Source organism: Petaurus breviceps, unplaced genomic scaffold (genome assembly GCF_028583685.1).
Source record: "Petaurus breviceps papuanus isolate PSGF00001 unplaced genomic scaffold, PetGlider_PUasm1.0 77, whole genome shotgun sequence".
Classification (NCBI taxonomy): Eukaryota; Metazoa; Chordata; class Mammalia; order Diprotodontia; family Petauridae; genus Petaurus; species Petaurus breviceps.
This window is the reverse complement of record NW_027186492.1, coordinates 9,916,819-9,939,344: the sequence shown is the minus strand read 5'-3', so window position 1 is coordinate 9,939,344 and position 22,526 is coordinate 9,916,819. Positions and strand designations below refer to the sequence as shown.

At 37.4% G+C, this 22,526-nt stretch overlaps 1 protein-coding gene across 5 annotated transcripts in view; it reads left to right on the top strand.

The window, feature by feature from the left end:
* Positions 1–22,526, top strand: part of NPAS3 (neuronal PAS domain protein 3) — a 1,174,175-nt gene that overhangs the window by 1,037,295 nt on the left and 114,354 nt on the right. The window lies entirely within an intron of this gene.

Below are 22,526 nucleotides of genomic sequence, written 5' to 3'. Positions count from 1 at the left end.
AGGAAGTTGTAAAAAGCCAGCCCCAGTGTCTGGGTAGGAGAGGAGAACATGAGAAGGGAAGGATGTCAGATGAGGATCAGAGATTCAGAGCTGAAGTCGCTTTAGAGACCATGTAATCTAACTCCTTATTGATGAAAAAACTGAGGCCCAGAGAGTTTGTGATTTGAACCAAGGTCCCCTGACTTAGAGCTGGAAGGGGTTTTAGATTCCATCTAGTCCAACCCCTTCATTTTACAGATGAGAAAACTGAGACCCAGATGTGAGAAGTGGCATGTCCAAGGACTCACACAAAGTGACAGAGCTGAGATTTGAACCGAGCTCATCAGATGCCAAATATGAAAGTCTTTCCACCACACCATGCTTTCACCAAATTATTCCTCATAGCTATTCATAAGTAATCACCGTATTTGGCTCATAGTAGGTACTTCATAAATGCTTTTTGATTGATTGATTAAAAAGAGGAAAATATGGATATAAAAGAGCTGAATGGCAAATTGGAGACCCATACTTGGGGGAGAAACACTGAACTCCCAGGCCTATGAGAAGTTTACCATCCACATTGAGCATTGCTTTTCCTGTTCCTCCCTGGAGTACAGGCCTATAATTTTAATTATATTGTGGCATTCTCATAAAGCAAACAGCCCGCGTAAGGTAATATTTATTACCTGTTAGAAAGGATACTTATGAATATGCTTTACAATCTCCAATTGAAACGTTCTGCGATGGGCCTTTTCAAGGACAGAAGGGGTGAACGGGAACACATATGGGAGAAAAGTTGCTCATTAAGGAAGGTTTGTTATCCAGGAACGTATAATTAAGGGAATGGTCGCAGCTTCTGTTGCAAAAAACACTCTGACAGTTGTTTGATTGCTGCCTGGGTCAGGGGATCAGCAGTTTCTACAAGATGCCTCCATATTAGTGCATTAGTGAACAGGTTAGAAAGTAAATTACCGCTGCCTTTCTTGGGTACATTAATGTCGCTCTTCATTGTTCTGTTTTTACTGTACATCAGCAGGAATGTGGCTTCTGAAGACTTTGTGTGACAGGTTAGGCATTTTATCCTTTGAGTAAACAGTAATCATGGTGTGAAGAAAGTGGGGCATTGGAGAATTTTTCCTATTCTTTGAGAATTCCACTCTTCCTTTCTAGTTTGCTCCAAGGGCTCATTGGGGATACATATATTAAGCCCTTTAAATAGTTCATAATAAATCTTTGTCTCAGGCTGATTCTGACAGTTTTTTAAAGAGTCTTTTAAGAGAGAATCCTCAATCATCTGTTAATCCATGGGGTGATCTTCAGACTTGGAAAAAAAAATAACAGCATGGGCTCTTGGGTAGTGATAATACAATGTAGGGGGAAAATATAAATATGGAAAAATCCCCAGAATATCACCTTACAGAGATTACATGTTCTGCATGTGTCTAACTGATTACTTCTTCCCTCAGCAAACCAAGAAGGCAGATGGTGAAGATTGTCAAAATAGCTGGAAAGAAATTATTATTATTGATGATTTTCAAATTGATTGTGAGAAGAAGTTTAGGTGACTTGGTTTCTCCCAAAGTATAGAACTTAAAACTGAATAGGAAAGACTTTGCCATTCACTAGAACTGTGTACGTGTGTGTACTTTAAAGTGATTTATTTAGTAGCCTTGTGACTTGTTCAATTGAAGAGGGAAAAGGAAAGTTTTCTTTGCTAATTTTTCTTCTTTAAAAGCACACTTACATTTTCTTAAATTACCTCACAGCTGACATACATGGTCATGTGACTTAGTTGGCAGGGGGTGTTGGTTTCAGAGTAAGAAGATAAACTTTAATAGCTTATATCAAAGTTTTGTGAAGAGGCAAAACAGATTTATGCATGAAGCTATCTTTTGGTTGACTTTTCCTGTTTTTTTTTCTCTTACTTTGAATATGAATTGATTGTCCAAGAAAGACAAGTTCATGATATTAAGGCAAACATTGTAATGATCCTAATTTGTGTCTTTATTATGTCTCGTAGTTACAAAAGACTTTCACATACATGCATTATGTCATTGGAGCCTCACAAAAGTCCTGTGAAGGGGTTAACAGAAGTATCACTTTATATGTGGAGAAACAGAGGTCCAGAGAGGGGAAGCATTAGACTGGAGGATCCCTGAGCTAGGAAGTAGCACAAGCGGGCTTCTGACTCCAAATCCCATTCTCATTCTGTCACTCCACAGCAGCCAGGCACCAACAGAGCACAATGGTGGACTGTGCTTTAGTTTTCATAACACTGCCAAATGGCATCGATATGATATGGTATCAGAAAAACTGCAGTGTTATTATCTACCAATAGAAATAACAAAAACAACAACAAAAATATATGCAGTGAGTAAATGGAATGTCATCATCTTTCAACAGAGGGAAAAGACTATCCAATTTTGGGAGCTTTACATACAAATCAGGAAATATTTCAGGGAGACTCATTTAGTTCTGCTTGGGACTGACTTGATTAAACTGAAGATGAAATAACACTGGTCATGGCTTTAAGGAAAACACAAGGATGAGTAACAGAACATTAATCATTTGTTCTTTGCAGATGATTTGAAGTTTTCTGTCAACTCCAAAACTCAGCTTTATAAGCAATTGAAAATTACTAGGAATGTTATTGATACACAAACATAATTTACATTAAATATCTTAATTCTTTCTCTCTGAAAGTCAGTTTGTGAAAGTTTTGTGTAAGTATGCCTGGAAGTCTGGCTCTGGCAGTCACTAATCACATGACCTTGGATAGTCACTTGACCTCTCTAGGTTAAAATATGCTATGTGAGGAAGGAATTGTTTTGCAATTTATAATCTTAGATATTTGTCTTGGGACACTGGGAGATTAGGTGATTTGGAGGTCACACAGGCAGTATAATTCAGAGGTCCAGTACATAGTCTACTCTTAATAAATGTTTCCTAATGCAAACAAATTGAAATTTTGAAAAAATCCAGATTTTTGAATTTGAAATGGAAAAAAATGAAAAATGGAAAAAAATTAAATAAAAAATTCAATGGAATTTTTTAAAAGTTAAAAAAAGAAATAAGGATAATCTCTAGCACTAATATTCTCACATTGGACTATATCCAAATGTCTCATCCTACATTTTAAGCCAGTGTTTAGCACACTGCCTGGCATATAGGAGGCACTTAATAAATCTTTGTTGATTGTCTAATTAAACCTACCACTTCCTCGACCAAAAAAAACAAAACCAAACAAAACAACCTAGGTAGTATACATAAGCTCTGGAATCTTGTTTTATCATTACATTGACTGGGGTTGTTAAATCTTTCAAAGTTGCTTTTCTTTATGATGCTGTCATTATATAAAATATTCTAGTTCTGCTCAATTCACTCTGAATCAGTTCATAGAGGTCTTCCCAGCATCCTATGAAACTGTCCATTTCATCACTTCTTATGGTGTGATAATATTCCATTACATTCATACACCATAAATTGTCTTGCCATTTCCCAATAGATGGATTCTCTCATAGTGGTTCTGGATTATTAGGAAAAGAGCTGCTATAAATATTTTTGTACAGATGGGTCATTTTTGTCTTTCTTTATCAATCATCTATTTTTTAGGAAGGCACCCCTTAGGCCACTCCTCCGTAATTCTTTGCACTGAATTGCACAAAGCCACTCATACCCTTCTTGTACCCCTCCCTTTCATTTCTTCAGACTTTTGTGTCTGAAATCTCTACTTGTAGAAAGTCGAGGTACAAAAGTGTATCATGACTAGTGAAATAATGCAATCCACGTTCTATGCTATTATGGTTCTTAAAATTGTACCAAAATGTGATCATTTGCAAAGTTGTGGGTCAGTGACAGATTGAATATAAAACAAAAACCTAAGTATACCTCAGAAAATAATTCTACTCCACACTGTTTTAGATGGAACGAGATTGACAGATCTGATCAACAGATCAGATATTTACTATGTTTATTTAATTAAGGGAATAAACATTTATATAGTGCCTACTATGTTCCAGGTACTACACTAAGTACTTTTTATAAATATTATCTCATTGATTCTTCACAACATCCCTGAAAGCTAAGTACTATCATCATCTCCATTCTGTAGTTGAGAAATTTGAAGCAAACAGAAGTGAAGTGACTTACCCAGGGTTACATAGCTAACAGGTGTCTGAGGCCACATTTGAACTCATTTCATCTTGACTCCAGGCCCAGGGTTCTATCGGAATTGGAATATTGATATGGTCCTCCCGACTCTTAAATAAGTAAGGGCTGGCACTCTTACTAGGCCCCCCATAAAAATTTTTTTTTGCCTTTTGGAGGGCAATTGGGGTTAATTTGCCCAAGGTTACATGGCTAGGTTTTGTGTGTGGGTGTGTGTGTGGGTGTTAAGTGTCTGAGGCCAGAACCAAACTTAGGTCCTCCAGACTCCGGGGCTGGCACTTTACTCACTGCGCCATCTAGCCACCCCTTGTATGCCTACATCTTAACTGCAGCATAGTTATTTCAACATATTCTTGCAATAGCTCTACACACCTTCCTCTTTCTACTTACCCCATGGCTAACATATATCTTTAGCATAACCTCTCAGACTCCTGATTCTCTTATCCTCATTATCTGTGCAAAGCACTTAGGGAAAACTTCTACCTTCTTTAATGTCCTGTTTGACTTTATTGTGACTTCAAATACCTTGACCTTTTCCTTTTCTTCTTCATGCTCCATTCTGCATAGGAGGAAACAAAAATACTCGACAAATAAGGAAAATGACTTTTCCCGAGGTCACTTTCCTGTGCTACCCTAACTGAATGATAACTTTGTATCCTCCAAATTCCAGTAAGTGTCATAGTCAGGACTTGAACCCAGAACTACTGATTCCAAATTTTGTGTTTACCACTATCCAGTACTCCCTTTCAGCCCTACCTACTCTGAATTCTACGACTATTTTTTTAACGTTTAAAATTGTCTTCATTTATTTTACAAGCATGTATTCTCTCTCCCTCTCATTGCTGTCATCAATTGAATGATAAAAAAGAAAGAAAAAGAAAAAAAGAAAACCCTCATAACAAATATGCATAATCTAGCAAAACAAATTCTCATACTGGCTATGCTCAGTGATGTATGTCTCATTCCACATTCTAAATCCATCCTCTATCAGGAGGAGCTAGGTAACTTGTTTTACCTTCAGTCCTCTAGACTCAAGGTTTATCATTGCAATGATCCAAATTCTAAAGTTTTTCAAATTTGTTTGTATAATGTTATCATTATACAAATTATTCTCCTACTTCTTGCACACTTCATTCTTCACGAATTCATGGATGTCTTTCTAGATTCCTCTGAAACCTATTACAAAATAATATACCATTCATAGACCATTATTGTTTGTATTGGTTTAGACCTTCCCCAGTAGGGGAGCGCCCCCTTAGTTTCCAGTTTAGGACTACTACAAAAAATAACTGCCACTGATATTTTTGTATTTATATGACCTTTACCTCATTCTTTGATCTCCTTGGGTTATAGAACTAGTAGTGATATCTCTGCGTCAAAGGATATTCAAAGTTGAGTATCTCCTTGGAAATAGATACAAATTCACAGCTGGCTATTTCAACGTTGTTCTCACTAACATCTTAGAATTGCTGGTTGTGATTGTTGAACTTCCACTCTTCCTGCCTTGCCAATCCTCAACCCTGCTTAAACCTTAGCATCTGCTTTAGTCCTCCTTCCATTCCTGGGCTTCCAAGCATTGATGGAGAAGGTCATAGAACCTTCTGGTTAGCGATAATTTCATGCTCTCTGACCTCACCCTGGACCTCACAGCTACTCAGAAATTCTTTTACAGTATTCACATCTTTTTAACTCTCTAATATATTCTTCAACGCAGCTTTTTCAGACCTTTTCCTCCTCTCCTTAAACCTACACAAAACACTTTCCCTTTATGACCTTACTTTAAACTTTGCTGGAAACAAGTCAATTTAACATGAAATTCTGGAAATTTCTTCTTCTCAACCTCAGATTTTCTACTCTCCTCCTCCTTCCCACTACTCTATGGGGAAGAAATATCCTTCTTTATTTTCAAAGCTAATTCCTTAGCGTATATGCTAAATCTTAAGCCATCCATCATCCTCTCCATGTAGTCCATCATCAATATCTTCTCTACCTCCAAAAATGCTCAAGTTTCCCCTATCCTAAAAAGCATTCTGCTATCAGCATACTCTCATTCTGTTCTCCTCCATGAATTCTGTGGCCCAGCCAGATTGGAATACTTTCCATCTTCTATTCACTCCAGTGCTCTTCCACTTTCGGGCCTTTTTTCAGACAATTTCTTCTCACCTTCCCCATTCCTCAAAGAAAAATAAGAACAAAGAGGAGGAGGAAGATGAAAGGAGAAAGAAAAGGAGAACAACAATAACAACCTCTCGGGGCGGCCAGGTAGCACAGCGAGTAAGAGCACCGGCTCCAGTGTCGGGATGACCTGGGATCGAATCCGGGCTCAGACACTTAGCACCCACCCAGAAACACCTGGCTGGTAACCTTGAGCAAGTTACTTAACCCTGATTGCTTTAAAAACAAAACAATAACAACCTTCTCCTTGGAATCCTATGCACACTTGAAAACCCAGGTTATCTTCTCCCTCCTCTAACAAGGCTTTCTTGATTTTTCCAGACAATGGTGACCTATCCCGCCTTAGACATCACATAGTACTTTTAATTTCTCTAATGAACTTACCATGTACTATCCTATAATATAGTTCTTTTTTATGTGTCATATACCCCTACTAGACTGTAAACTCCAGGGGATCTTACAAGTTCATGACCATGTCTTATCAGAATTTTATTAAATGTCCCAAGTGCCTAGTGTTCTGCATATAGTGGATTGAATTAAAATAAAAATATTTCCTGAACACTTCTACCTAAACCCAAGCTACCATTGTATCTCTCTAATTCACTAATAAACTTCTCAAAAGAGCAATTTCTATTCACTACATTCATTTCCTTGCCTCCTATTCAATATATTACTTCTTCTAATGTAGTGTCTTCTCCCACTCCTCATCTGAAACTGTTTTCTCTTAGGCAAGAGTTGCTAATTTTTTGTTTGTCACAGAGCCTTTTAGCAGTCTGATGAAGCCTATGGGCCTTTTCTCAGAATATGTTTTTAAATGCATAAAATAAAATATTTAGGATTTCAAAGGAACCTAATTCTATTGTAATGCAATTATCAAAATACTTTATAAAAACCAACTTAAAAGACTACATTAAAAAGCTGTGCTCTGAGGATACTCGTGATCATCAAACTCTTCTCATTTCTAATTTACCGCTCTTTGGCACCGAAAATACTGATCCTCTTTCTGCCCTCCTCTCTTCCTTGATATTTTGCTCTATTCATTTCAATGACATTGCACTTTATTGGCTCTCTTCCTACATGCCTGGGTGTTTATTCTTTCTCCATTATTTCCTCTTCCACCTCACACCTCCAAAATTAAGTCATTTCTTCTGTCATTTAACCCTCTTTCCTCTTCACCTTGGCAATCTTATTCATTTTCACTCTTCTAACTGTCATTGCTCTTCTGATGATTCTCAAGTCTATATCAAGAACCTTAACTTTTCTTCTTACTGCCAGCCTCCCCCCATCTCCAATTGCCTTCAATATATTGTCACATCATACTCAGCATTTCCAGAAATGAACTCACTATCTCATTCTCCTTCCTTCTAAACTAGTTTTTCCTCCTGGTTATGTTTTTATTCATAGCAGTATCATTTTACCAATCACTTAGGCTCTAACCCTTTGAATTAGCTTATGCTAATTAGGCATCTTATGCTAACTATGTATCTTATGCCCCAAATTCAATTAGTTGTTGAGTATAGTTAATTCTACCTACAAAATATTTCTTATATTCCTTCTATCATGCCTCATTATTTTTCACCCGAACTTTCTTGTCTATAACTTATAACTATCAATAGAACCTCTCAGTCACTATCCTCTACCTCCATCTCCTGTAAGCTTCTTGAGGGCAGGAATATTGTCTTACTTGATTCTGTATCCTTCTCAAAGTATAGCTCCCTTGATTTTGAGTTTTAAAATTCTAAAAACATTATGCGCAACAAGAAAATAGTTCTTTCTCTCTCCATATATTTGTTCAACAGGTAATTGAATAGATAAATAAATGAATATCCTTAATCCCTAAACAGAATGTCTATGGAAGTATAAAACTCTGATAGAGTAGCTAAAACAAATATGGGGAAAATGAAGTGATCATTCAAAAAAAGCTAGTTGTTATCTCTAAGGTGATAAGTAACTACGTGGTACAATGGATAGAGCACAGGGCTTGAAATCAGGAAGATCTGAGTTCAAATTCAGCCTCAGACACATATTAGCATTATGATCTTGGACAAACTATTTAACCTCTGTCTTCCTGTATTTCCTCCTCTGTTAAATGGGGGTAATAATAGTACCTGTCTCTCAGGATTGTTGGGAGGATCAAATGAAATGACAATTGTGAGGCACTTAGCACAGTGCCTGGCACATAGTAAGAGCTATATAAAACATTAGCTCTTCTTATTATTATTGTCTTAACAAATAAAATATTGCCCTACAGTTGAGTTGATCAATTTGTAAAATCAAAGAGTGAGCTTTTGGGGCAGCCATTCAAAAGGCCATATCACCTATCCCAGTTATAGATCATAGTAACTCTTTTTTCTTTCTTTTCTTTGGGGGGGGGGTCTTTTTTGGAGGAGGGAAATGAGGGCAATTGGGGTTAGGTGACTTGTCCAAGGTCACACAGCTAGTAAGTATCAAGTGTCTGAGGCCAAATTTGAACTCAGGTCCTCCTGACTGCAGGGCTGGTGGTCTATTCATCGCACCACCTAGCTGCCCCCATAGTAACTCTTTAATCATTGGGGATCATAGGGTTACAGTGAGCTCATACTAGATACATCTAAGTTATAAAAAATAAGACAATAGCAATTCTTCGCATGAGCTACTAGGGTTATTTGTTTAATATTCTTTTATTTAAAAAAATCAATGTGTACAAACCCTTGGCCATTTTCTCTCCATGCATCTGCATATAAGCAATAGTATTTTCTTTGGAGTGGATGAATCATTGACTGCTCTTTCCAAGCAGCAGCACATAACTGTTTCAAGTCACAAGGCACCATTTTTGTTAGTAACATATCTACAGAACAATGAAAAGGGACAGTGTGTATATATATATATATATATATATATATATATGTGTGTGTGTGTGTGTGTGTGTATATGTGAGTGCTATGTTCATGTGTAATATGCTCTTATGTACTTCCATTTAGAAATACAGTATGTTAACAACATCTTTACCAGAAATAGAGATTTTGGCCGGAATACTAAAAATAAATAAATTTGGCAACCCAACACTATGCTGCCAACGCGTTCCATGTCCTTTGGGTAGGCTACATAGAAGATTCATGTATATAAAATAGTGTATTAAAGTAAACTTACAAAAGCAGAGAGCAATCATTGCAACCGTAATTTTTCCTTCCTCTTTGGGATTCTAATTTTAAAAGCATTAAAGAAGACAGCTGCTCATGCTGTGATATGCGCTAAACAGCCTGAAGGATGGAAAAAAATATATTTGTAGCTCATAATAACTATTGACCTTTCTGATATACAATGTTCTCTGTGTTAGCTATTCTGTTCTATCAACAGTGAAGATTGAACATGACTTTTTAATAGAAAACATGGGGTTTCAAGCTGCCTTCACAAAGGTGTTTATGTATTGTTATTTTGTATTGTACTACAAAGACTAAGTCCTGATGCCCTTTGTCTGACATCATGTTTGTCGTAAGAAAAAAAAAAGGAAAGAAGGAAGAAAGAAAGAAAGGAAGAAAGAAAAGCCCTACTGTTATTGAGTATGCTTTATATGAGGAATTGGCTCGTAACCACTTTATAGTCGTGATAAAAGCATTGCCACACTCGATCCCATACGCAATATCAGTAATGGAATCCAAGAGGTGTCCCAGGAGCACACACTATATTTTTCTCCAGGAATAGATCCCTCAAGTGGCAACATTTATAGGGGGTTTCCAATAAGATTTAAAATACTCTCTTGCAGTATTCATAGTGTTTGTTCTTTGTAGTGCAGATACTGGTATGTAATAGGTCACATTGGATGTCATGTTCTCTCAAAGGCTATCTTTATGATACCCAGTTTTCTCCTTTGAACCTTCCTAGTACTTAGTGGTTGTGTACAGAAACACCCACTGGTAACAGCTTGACTTTGACACTGTGTATATTTCCCCAGAGTGGTATCATCCATATACCAACTGTGGAGCAGCAGCATGAGGCAGCCGAATACCCTTCTTTCCCTCGGGGGACAGCCTCCCCAAGTAGTAACCCCTCCTTGGCATATAAGAATATGAACAGCAACCCTGTGCATTTGTAATTCTCATTCTAGATAGGCTGGCAGCACCAGGCAGCATTGCCAGAGAGCTCAATGCTGTTGGGTGGTATAGATTTGAGGATTTATTACTTTTTTAACACTGTACTCAAGAATCTCATAATTATCAGCTCTGAACCCCAGTTCTTTTCCCAACTATGGTCTGAAATTTCAGTTAATGATTCACAAGTTTCTAGGCAAGACCTAAAATCAAACAGCAGAGGAGGAAGAGAAGGGAAAAAATGATTTGGTCCTAATAAAACAAAAATCAATTGCACTTTCTCTGCATCTCCTGAGGTAGCTAAGTATCACAGCAGATAGAGTGTCAGGCCTGGAGTCAGAAAACTTATCTTCCTGAGTTCAAATTTGTCCCCAGACACGTCCTAGCTTTGTGACCCTGGGCAAGTCACTTAACTTATTTGCCTCAGTTTCTTCATCTGTTAAAATGAGCTGGAGAAGGAAATTACAAATCTCTCCACTATCTTTGTCAAGAAAACCCCAAATGGGGTCACAAAATGTCAGACACACCTGAAAACAACTGAACAACAACAAAACTACATCTCCTATCTCATAGGGGCCAATTATCAAGTTGAAGTATAATGCTACTTGCTGAGCCCAAGACATAGGAGCACACATCTTGAGGCTACAGATGCCAGAAAAACCAGATTTACAAAATAAAAAGCAACTGTCATATCAACAGCACATTCTGGAGGTTTTTTTTTAATTTTGTTTTTTTAAACGATGTCACGTCAGTGTCTTCTTCTAAAAGAGTATGAAGTTCAACATAATCTAACTTCCTGACCTCCTATCTTACCCGGAGGTTATTCAGACAACAGTGTTGGCAATGTGGTACAATGGAAAGATTGATAGAACCTAAGTTCAAATCCTGCCTTTGGTGCTTATTATCTATGTGACCTTGGGCAAGACACTTAACCTCCCTAAGCCTCGGTTTCTCATCTGAAAAGAAGATAGAACTAGGTGACCTCTGAAGACCCTCACAGCACTAAATGAAATATAAGTGACAGAAGATAGGAAAACTAGAATAAAACCAATGAAAAAGTTTCCCCTTTGGAAGGGAAAAATAAATAATGGAGTTCTGAGGAAATTCAGGCTACATTCACAGTGTTGGCACCCTTGGAATTCTGTCAAATAATCTTGCCAGAAAGTTCTCCTTCTGGGACCCTGAAGGATTTCATCAGTCTGGGCTCCCTCATAAAGACAAATTGAGAGCAGAAAGTTGGATATTTCCTCTTTCTTCCCCAAGTGCTAACAAAAAGAGACAGAGACAAAAAAAAAAAATAGAAAGACTGAGAGAGGGTTAGAGACAGAGACAGAGAAACAGACACAGAGACAGAGAGAAAGAGACAGACAAAAAAATGCTTATCCCCATGAAGTATCTGCTTCAATTCAGACATTTATCACATGCCTACTGTGTGTTAGACACTGTGAATACAAAGCTGGGAATGAAATAGCTACCTTCAAGAAGCTTGCATTGTACTTGGAAGCTACAGATAAGTAAATGGCAATTCGAAGAGGGAGAGAACAGTAGCAACTAGGAGAGATAAGAAAAGGCTTCACAGAGGAGATGACACCTGACCAGAATTCTCTGGGAAGATAATGGTTCTGAGAGGGACAAGATGAGGAGGGGAGTGCATTGCAAGCAGGGGTGTGCTGGAGCCAGCTCTACCCAGATCCAGAAAGCTGACTATTAAATTTTAAAAAGCAAGCACTTATACCTTAAAAGTTGGCAAATTCTACAAACTGGGGATTGATGGGGATTTTTTGTTTGTTTCGTTGATTGTCCAGACTTAAGAAAGTAATGGAGAAAATGCTAATAATGTGGATTAAACCTAAAAGTGTGTCCTGGGTACATCCCAGATTGTAGGCATAAAGGATAGCTAGTGCAAATGCCGAAAAACATGACATAGAATTTCAGGTTCAGGGAAAAGCTTTGCTCAAACATATGAGAAAAGGTGTGCATCATGAAATAAGAAAGGACAGATTGGAATAAGCTTGGATTTTGTCCTTGTAGCATTAGGAAGCCAGTGAAGGTGGATATAGTTGTGCAGCAGATGGAGAAAGTAAGAGGGAGATTCAGTAGTTATACCTTATTATTCAATAATATTGCAACAATGCAATATTCACCCATGAAAGAATGGCTTTTCTCCATAGAAAAATCAATGCTTGCATATAATTATTCTTCACATGTTATTTCACATCCGCTTTATTATGTATTGTTCTCTTTTTTCTCCTCTTCAAATGGACCAGTAGGTACTAAGGTAGTACTCTTTCCCCATACAGATTATGTGCCTTCAAAATGCATAAGACAATAACATCTCCTTAGACCTCTGTCCTAGAAACTGGGCAATCTAGTGACTTGGAGGCAGAAAACTGTCAAATCCACCTCTGACATTTACTGGTGATCTGACCTGGGCATATCCTTCAGCCTCTCTGGGCCTTCCTTTATAAAATGGAAATTAAAATACATTTTCTTTGCAGAATTGTTGAAAAGATCATGAGTTTTAGAATGTAAGTGCTTTGCAAATCTTAAAGTGCCATGTAAATGTTTAATTTATCATCATTATTATTGTTGTTGTTTTCTTAGATAAATGTAAAATCCAACTGGGCTCCCTTCTGAGAGGGTGAAATTTTATATCTATTGTTCTTGGGTGGCACCATTATTGAAAGAGAGATATGAAAGTCTTTATCATGGGAAAGCCAGTATTTAATTAAGCATTCTGCTCTCTAAATATTAAAAGAAATTTAAAGCCAGAAAAAACTATCCTGTCTAGCTTCTCTGTTCTAGTCTTCCTTTCACAGATATCTCTTTTTCTTTCATCCCCTGACACTTTAAAAGTCTTTAGCTTTCTTGATACAAAATGGTTTTTAATAATTTACTGGTGAGATTTTACATTAATTTAGCTTATCTAAAATTAAGAAGGAAAATACCTGCATTTACAGGACCAAGACCTGTAGAGATTGGAAGAGGAGACATCTCAGGTTCCAAAAGGCCATGGAGAGAATTTTTTTTAATTACCTTCTAAATGTAAGAGTGTTCACTAACTTCCCAGAGATCTGGAGATGGCATGTCAACCTGGGACATTTTCTCCCATCCTTGAAAGTCAAGCAACTTTATTTAAACTTGCAAGTGCACAGAGAGCTGGGAGACTCCCACCTTGTATCATTTGTGTACAATTCACTCAGCCATCCGAATCAGCTCCTTTAGAGTTGTTCTGGTCTATTGGGCAAGTGTGGATACATTTGTAAATGTTTAGATAATGGATTAAAGCCTAGTAGGCTGTAACATTTCTAAGGGGCTTTTCAGAGTTAAATTTTTTCTAGTGATAAGTCTCTCAAATATCAAATCTTTATTATTTTCCCTCTAACAGGCTGAAACATTTGCATTTCCCTGTACAGGTAGCTTACAACATCCCAACCTTAAAGACCTGTCTTTGTTTGATTGAGTAGTGCTCATCAGGCATCCATAATGCTCAGTATGTGGTCCAGAATGACAAATGGTACCCTCCCTGCCTTTTGGTAGCTTCCTTTCTAAGATGCCAAAGTTTACAAGTTATTCCTTCTTGCTGTTTTTGTTTCTTTTTCTTAATGCATTTCGTTTTCTGTATTGATTACAATTTATTTTGCTTGCGTTTCCTTTCATTGGGTTGTCTTTGAAGGATAGTTTTTAGGGCTTTTTCTAAGGCAGGAAAAAACTACTATTTTGGGCCATCTAAGTGGGAAAGGTTCCCAGAAGGAAATGGGTTTTGGATGAGAAAAAAGATTAGGCTTAGGAGATGGGAAGTAGACATTTATTCTAGGCAAAGGGTGCAGTGTGGAAAGAGCTGGGTTTGAGAGAAAGATTGCTTCATAGAAACAAAAGGATTAGACTTGAGAACAAAGAAACACAAATAAAGTTTGCTTTGTTTTTTTTTCTTCAATATTTCACTAAAAGTTAAATTTCTGCAGTATTGAAATTTGTAGATCAACTTTTGGCTATGTACTATTTATTCTAAAGTCATTCATTCAAAATATTATGTTTTTTTAAATGGAAGTTACAGTAGCCTGAACTGTTTTTGTGCCTAGAGTATGGCAGTGATGGAGAAGGGCTGGGGGGAGGGAGGACATAGCAAGGGATAAATGCTATGGAAATAATTTTGTTTCACCAAGAGAGGTAAAATACCAAATAGCTTCTGAGTCCTCTAAAATCCATCATGGATGTTTGCACTTTGGTTTGTCTTATGTATTGTCACCATGGATCTAAGCACAAGGTATATGAAGGAAATGATTGGCTTAGTCAGTGAACTGAAGAAAAGAAAGGTGCACATTTAACTTCATATCGTAACGGCCTCTCTCCATTCGGTCATGCTGTTTTCAAAAACAGCCTTTTTCTCTATAAGGATTCACAGTTTTCTTGGAATTTAAATTTTTCCAGCCACAAGCCACATGGAGAAAATGCTCCTTTTTTTCCTCTTCCACTTATTAAAATTTAATACTTAGGCAGAGTGCTGTGCTAAAGTCTTTATTAGTTAACAAACCCAAAGAAAAGACCTTAGTCTTTTAAGACTAAGTCTATGGATAGTCTTATCCATACACATTTTCAGAACCCTGATCAGACTGTTGGAAGTCAGATCTACACTGGGTTTGACTCAGTGCAAACTGGATTGGGGAACATTTTCACCCTTCTCTCATTGTCTTCCTCATCATTCCTGCCAAATATCAAATGCCAAGGAGATCATGGGTTGGAGGTTTTCTAATCCAAACACCTGAGATGGAGAAATTGACCTTGAAGGAAGTTGTGTGACTTGTCCAAGGTGACACAGATAGCAAATGGCAGAACTGGGATATCAGTTCAGGTCTTCTGATTTCAAATCCAGGATTCTTTCTACTAGACCATACTATATTCATTGAGCATGCTTAGTAATTTTCCAGTCATGTCTGACTCTTTGTAACCCCATTTTGGGCTTTTCTTGGCAGAGATACTTGAATGGTTAACCATTTCCTTTTGCAGCTCATTTTATAGATGAGAAAACTGAGGCAAACAGGGTTAAATGACTTGCCCAGGGTCACACACCTAGTAAGTATCTGAGATTGGATTTGAACTCAGGTCTTCATGACTCCAGGCCCAACTGCTTTTCCCACTGGGCCCCCTAGCTGCCCCACTGAGTATAGTCTCATAGATTATATATTCAGGTCCATGGTTCTGACTTCCCTCTTATCATGAGAGATAAGAACTTAAATGGTTATAGCCTCTCCCTTAGAGCTATTACTTACAAGAAGTACACCAGTCCGGGGTTGGTCCCATGGTCCTCAGTACCGGAATAACCCAGAGCTAAAGTGAGACATCTGTATGCCCTAGAGAATGTTTGGAAATTTCCTCTATCATGTTCAAAATTTGTGTCCATATTTTCCACTCTGGTCAGCTCGAAGTCTTTAACACATGTAGCATGATGTCACAAAAGAAATGCTTCTATATCATGTAGAGTAAATGTTCAGAAATTAAAATATATGCATTTGTAAAAGTCATATATTTAAAAGTTGTAATGAAATATTGACAATAATTAAAATTGCCAAATAGGACTGATCTTTGAGCATTGTTGTTGTTCAGTTGTTTTTCAGTGATGCCCTACTCTTTGTGACCCCTCTTGGGGGTTTTCTTGGCAAAGTTACTAGAGTGGCTTGCCATTTCCTTTTCCACCTCATCTTACAGACCTGGAAACTGAGTTAAACAGGGTTAAGTGACTTACCCAGAGTCACACAGCTAGGCAGTGTCTGAGGCCACATTTGAACTTAAGAAGATGAGTCCTTTTGACTCTAGACCTGACACTTTACCCAATGCGCCTCCTAGTTGCCTGGAGCTACCATACCTCCAATGTTGTGATCATTTTCAAGTACCATATTTCAGGAGACATATTGACATATGGAGTGTGCCAATGCTAGAATAATTAAGATGGTGAAGAGGCTAGAAATCATGTCACAAGAAGAGTAATTGAAGAAAATGAGATATTTAGCCCTATGGGAGAGATGAGCTGTGGGGCAGATGGAAAGGCCCAAGGATTGAGCTGATTCAAGGAGAACCTGAATGATGATTTTCAGGCATATAGAATCCACTGGGAAGGAAATTGTCTTAATTCAGTGGTGTCATACTCAAACAGAAATGGGAGCCACTAATGCAGTATAAAAGGAACCCTTCCATATTGACTTAGAAAAGCCCATATTAGGGGCAGCTAGGTGACACAGTGAATAGAGCACTGGCCCTGGAGTCAGGAGGATCTGAGTTCAAATCCAGCCTCAGACATTTAACACTTACTAGCCGTGTGACCTTGGGCAAGTCACTTAACCCTAATTCCCCTGCCTTCCCCCCTCCAAAAATAAAAAAAAGCCTGTATTAGCATTATCTATGTTCTAATGTATTTTGTTTATTTTGTTAAATATTTCCCAATCAATTTTAATCTCGTTCCTGATACTCTAACAGCACTGTATTTGACACCTTTGCTCTTAGATGGCTTTTGAGGTCTCTTTCATTTCTATAATTCCATTACTCTATCCTTTTGCCATTGTTTAATCATATTTTATGTTTCTAATTCCTAGAAATCAGTCTCTCCAGAGTATTTAGTCACTAATCACCATTCAATGTTTGGAGAATTTCCTTAGTAACATAATTCAGGGTTTAAGAATACATTTTATCTAAAATTAAGTCTCGTAACCTCTCTGAGGTATTTGTTGATAAAGAGTCTGGAGGCACATTTTGTAGAGATTGTTGAGGTTGAAAAGATGGAAGTAAATTGCCATGGCTGGAGAAAGTGTTACTCTGGAAATGTCATGATATATCTCAATGAACTTAGAATATTGGCTCATGATCTGATGGAGGTGACAAGTATGTTGTATAGAATGGGGTAATTTAAGCATTTACTTAGCCAACTCTTAAAACTAGAAAGAGAGCTTGCATTTTTGGTGTATTTTTCCAGCCTTGGAAATGGCACAAATAACCCTCAAGCAGTCCCTTCCATACTGAAGGCACCATAAAAAGAGGGATGTATGGCAATCTGGAAAGAGGTTTCCTTGGTGAAACTTTGCTTATTGGCCTAGAATTTCAACTTTGAAGATATGCTTGTTTCTTCTGAATTCAGAACCTTCTTTTTCTGATAAAGTCAGATTTGGTTTTATTGTTATTATAAATAAGCCCCAAGCCTTACCCAGTTATTTGCCTCATTTGGCGATTGTTGTGATATCATCTGTTTTGTGTTAAGTATTCATATGTACCATGTAGGATACTGAGTTCATTGCATGGTACATTAATAATGAACAGATAGGTATTTGCTTTTGCATCCTGAGAAATATTTTCCTTCCTTCCCTCCTTCCTTTTCTCTTTTCTTTTTCCTTTCTTCTTCTCTCCTTCTCTTTTTCATATTAGTATCTTTGTTTAGTTTAGCCTTGGAAAAAGTGGGGAATACAAATTAATCTGTCCCCACTCCACCAAACACTTTTAAAGCGTTTATTCTTTGTGTTCCCTTGTATTGGTCAGCGCTGAAGATCATATTGCTCCTGCAGAAAAATTGGGGTTCAGTTTGCCATTTGTCCTTTCTCAGATAATTAGTTAATAAAATCTCAGCACTTGCAAAATGTGTGACTTTCTTAATATCAGCAGCTATAGGCAAAGTATTAGGATTGAACATCCTGCATTTAAAGATAAATGCATAAAGCATTTAGGAATGACAATAATCATTAACAAATAAATTTGGTGCATTTCCAGTGCCTGGACTCTTGGTATTGGGTTGCTATTGGAATCTTCAATAGATACTAACTAATAATATGAATCATCACACTTAACCTGTTAACTATTTTGTATCTTTCACAGTGCGTACAAAAATTGACTCTCCTAGCACTAAGAAAATGTAAATTTATTAGGTGTTGAAACCCTTGAGGTTTGGTCTTTTTCTTTATATAGTTGTTTTCTGGGGTAACTCCAGGAAGTTAAGATAGGGTACTTCTAGGCTCTGAGCTTTCACCTGACCCTTCACCACCTGAATTTCTGTGGGATCCTAGGTTAGATAATTTAGCTTCTCTGTGGTCTAGGTCTTTTGTCAGTGGAAGCATATAATGGTATATACCACAACATTTTATATCTATAAAGTTTGCTAAAAATATTTCCTGGTCATAAACTTGGTTTAGTGTCTTTATTCTATTACCTGCTCTTCTGGACATGTGTCCTAACCCCCCAACCCAACTGCCCTACTCCATTCCCCCAAATCGTTATCCCTTCCATGTCACAGGTGTTAGGAGAGGGGTGCTCCTCTGTTCTGGAAAATCTGTGTAAAATTTTTTTTGCCCTCAGTTCATAGCAGAGAAGTCTTAATTTTTTCTTCTTTGGGGTGTTTACAGTACTTTATTGTAAAATTTAAGTTAAATATTTGTTCTTGGGTTCTGTGTCATCTCCTGGCCTTTGTGTGTTGTCTGTGACTACAGCAAAACTACCAAAAAAGTCCTATTTAATTTCTTATGCCAACCCACTATACATTGAAACCATAACGAGGAAAGTCACAATGTAGAAGAGATAATTGTATTTCCTCCTCTCAAAACAAAGAACCTTAACCATAAACTCAAAGATTTGGGGATGGAAGTGGCTGCCCAACTATCTAATTTTACAAATGAAAGAACCCAAGGCCTAAGAAGTGATTGCTTCCAGCTCTTTCCTTTTCTTAAGGTGCTTTTTTCTCACTTAATAAGCATTTGTTTTCTCCCCCCCCCCCCCCCATCATTGGAAAAAGAAAAACAAAATCTTGTAACATAATCATAGCTGAGTAAATTAAATTTTCATTTCACAGGGAGGATTTGAACCCCTGTCTGAACCCAAATCCAGCCCTTAATGTACTGCCCTCAGAATGGCATTCTTTACTTGAGTTAAAAAGCTTCTCTTCAGAACCTGGTATTTGTTGGGCCTATGAGATGTAGATCATACCCGCTTTTACATGAAATATCTTATTGCCAGCTGTTGGATAAATGGAGAGGGTAGCTGTTGAGGGGGAGAGGAGAAACCCTTGAGGAATGTATGCAGTAAATGCCAAATCGTAATTCCAAAAGCATCCTATGCCGTTTGAAACATAAAACCACCCCAAACCATGGGAAATAGTGGTGGTTTTAAGTAGGTTTTCTCAGAACTTAGGCTCTTCGTCCCTGTCTACCCTCCCTTCTCCTTTATCCTCCCTCCCCCACAGAATACCAACGCTGGAAATGAAAGTTAGAACATCCATTCAAGTTCTGAGTCTTTTGGCTTCAACTGGACTGAGCTATGGCTTTAGCACTGGTTATCCAGGGTTTAATTAACATTACTTCCATACGTTTAGATAATTACTATTGCAACACAGTGGGGCTTGTGGTACTTAAGGCCTCAGTTAGGGCATAATGTACTGGGCTGCCTCTCCTGCATGTGCCAGGCTCTGGCGTAGCATTTCTTCACTCAGCAGGAAGCACCCATGCTGTGGTTTCAGATCTGCCCTGTAAGTATTGTACTGTAAAGTACCACATAATAAAAACAATCATAATTGCTAATGATGCCTGAATTACCCACACATCTAATATCTCCCTGGCTCCTTGGTTGTTGGGTCAAAAGGTACCCAGAACCCTGACCCTGAAAACATATTTCACATCTTGGGAAAGTTTCATTTCTTCTCAGCTATTGCAAACATGATATTGCTGAATGGAACAGAATTTCTAAGGCTAGGTTTCTGGTATGGATTCTGATGGCTTCACAGTAGTTTGAGTCTCTAAGGACTGGTGCCAATAAATGTGAAAGGGACCAAGGTAGATTGGCATACTTTTCCATTTCCACCAGTTTGAAAAAAAAAAGCTATAAATTAAGTCTAACCTTAAATGTATAATCTGTCCTTGGGAAGAAAAAAAAAAGGATATAGCATCTTCAAGCTCTCAGCATCCCTTACGAGAAAAAATTGGTTCTAAGGGTCTCTGATCTTGTGTTTTAGTAAAATAGAACCGCACGGCTGAGTGACAGTTCTGATCTAAAGCATTTACGTTTAAGTTTTGATCTCTCTGCTTTTGATTAAAACTAATGAGCTCATTTAATTCAAAATGGGAATCTCTGATAAGAGAAATAAGGTTGATGTGATTGGATTAGAGGGGCAAATTAAACTCTTAGAGCAGAAGTTTGTGCTTATATAGTGTATTAAAAAGCTGTTGGCGTATTATGGCGTGTTAGATGATGAGAAAAATTTCATAGTAATTCATATTTAATCAGAAGAAATGAAAGTACTAAATATAACATGGCTCGGCTTCTCCCTCAAGTGATAAAGAGCTGTACATTTAAAATGACATCGGATTCCAGCTTTCTAAAACAAAAAAAAAAGAAAGAAAAGAAAAGAAAACCCTTAAGAAAGACACTAGAGAAAGGGGCACTCTTGCCAGTGGTCTCATCACAATAGAATGGAAATGCCATAAATATGGCAAAGCATAGTCATAAGAAAACAAAGATTCTGCAAGAGGAACCCTAGATCACAAACATCTTCATTTTCAGTGTGTGACAACTCATGTTCTTGCAACCCAGTCTCAAATCTGATGTAGGGAATGAAAAAAAATGAAGGTTTCTTTTCCTTGAAAAGACAGTCTTTATAGACACATTCAAAGGCCTTATATAAATATAGATGCCATGCATCTTAGTGTAGATATGTATACATATGTGCATATGTGTATACATATATACATTTACATACACATATCTATATATACGTATCTATCTGTCTGTCTGTCTATCTATGTTATCCCATATAGATTTATTGTCCCTGATGGGGATAGAAAAACATGATTAATGAAGTCAAGAGATTTTAACATGAATATTCCGAGTCATGGTGACTATAAACACCACAGATTGAAGTGATTCACACACACATTATTCTATATATAAATGGACATATATGTAGGCATTATTACATATATATGTTTGTATTATACACACACATCTGTATCTGTATATGGATATAGGTATAGCTATGGATGGAGATAGAAACAGAGACAGATGTAGATGCAGATATAGGTACAGATATAAATATGTTGCTTCATTCTCTGCTGTTTACCATCACTGTGATCTGGAATCTTCATGCTAAAAGCTCTTGACTTTGCAAATTATGTGTCTCTACTACCATTGGGAATAATAGGTTTGTTATAGTATTCTTCAGAAGACTTTGGTGGTAGGAAGGGGTATGCGGGAGGGTGCTAGTGGTTCGCTTATGTTTGGGAGTGTGAATTTGTACTTTCAAATTAATATTGCTTTGAAGATTTTATAGAGAAAAGTCAAAATGCACAGCCTACAAACACTTCCAAAGTAAATAAAAATAACATGTAATTATAGGAGATGCAATGTGTCTGGGAGACCAAAGGCAAGTTATTTAGCATCTCAGTGCCCTAGAGAGCTTTTTAAGAATGTAGGTTGCAGATCACGTGCCAAATCCACATTTATGCAAGGAGTTTCTATAAAGGAAGTTACCTACATAAATGAAAATTACATATCTGAACCCTAAAAGAAAACAAAAAGTAATAGATTGCATTTAAAGATTACTACCTTTATTTTTTGTTTGTTTGTTTGTTTGTTTTAAATAAGCGAGGCCATATTTCTGGAACCTGATCTTTGATCCAAGGCTGGAAGGGACTAGAGGCCATATAGTCTATGCTGTTTGTACAAAGACTTTGAAAGCTCAGCACCTCAGAAGACAGAGCTCATTGAGGTGCAGACAAATGTGATCCATTCTATCTTCGCAAAATATAGATGGAAGGAAGAAGTCAATATCTTGCCTGAAGAAGGGAACTAAAATACAAAATTGTATTTTCTCATCAGAGATAAGGAACTGTGGGTCGTATGAGGGCTGTCAGGGGGCAAACCTCTTGCTGTCTGGATTGTATTTCTATGCTTGAGTAAGGGACAATATAAGGAACATTTGTTCTGGAATCAGAAGACTCAGGTTCAAATCTCACCTCTGATGCTTATTACCTATGTGACCTTGGGGAATTCATATATGCTCCCTAAACTCCAGTTTCTCCTGTAAAATGAAGGGGTTAGGACTTAATTGGCCTCTGAGGTCACTTCTAACTCTAGATTTATGAACTATAAGGCTTGTCATGTTCATACGGTTCCCTG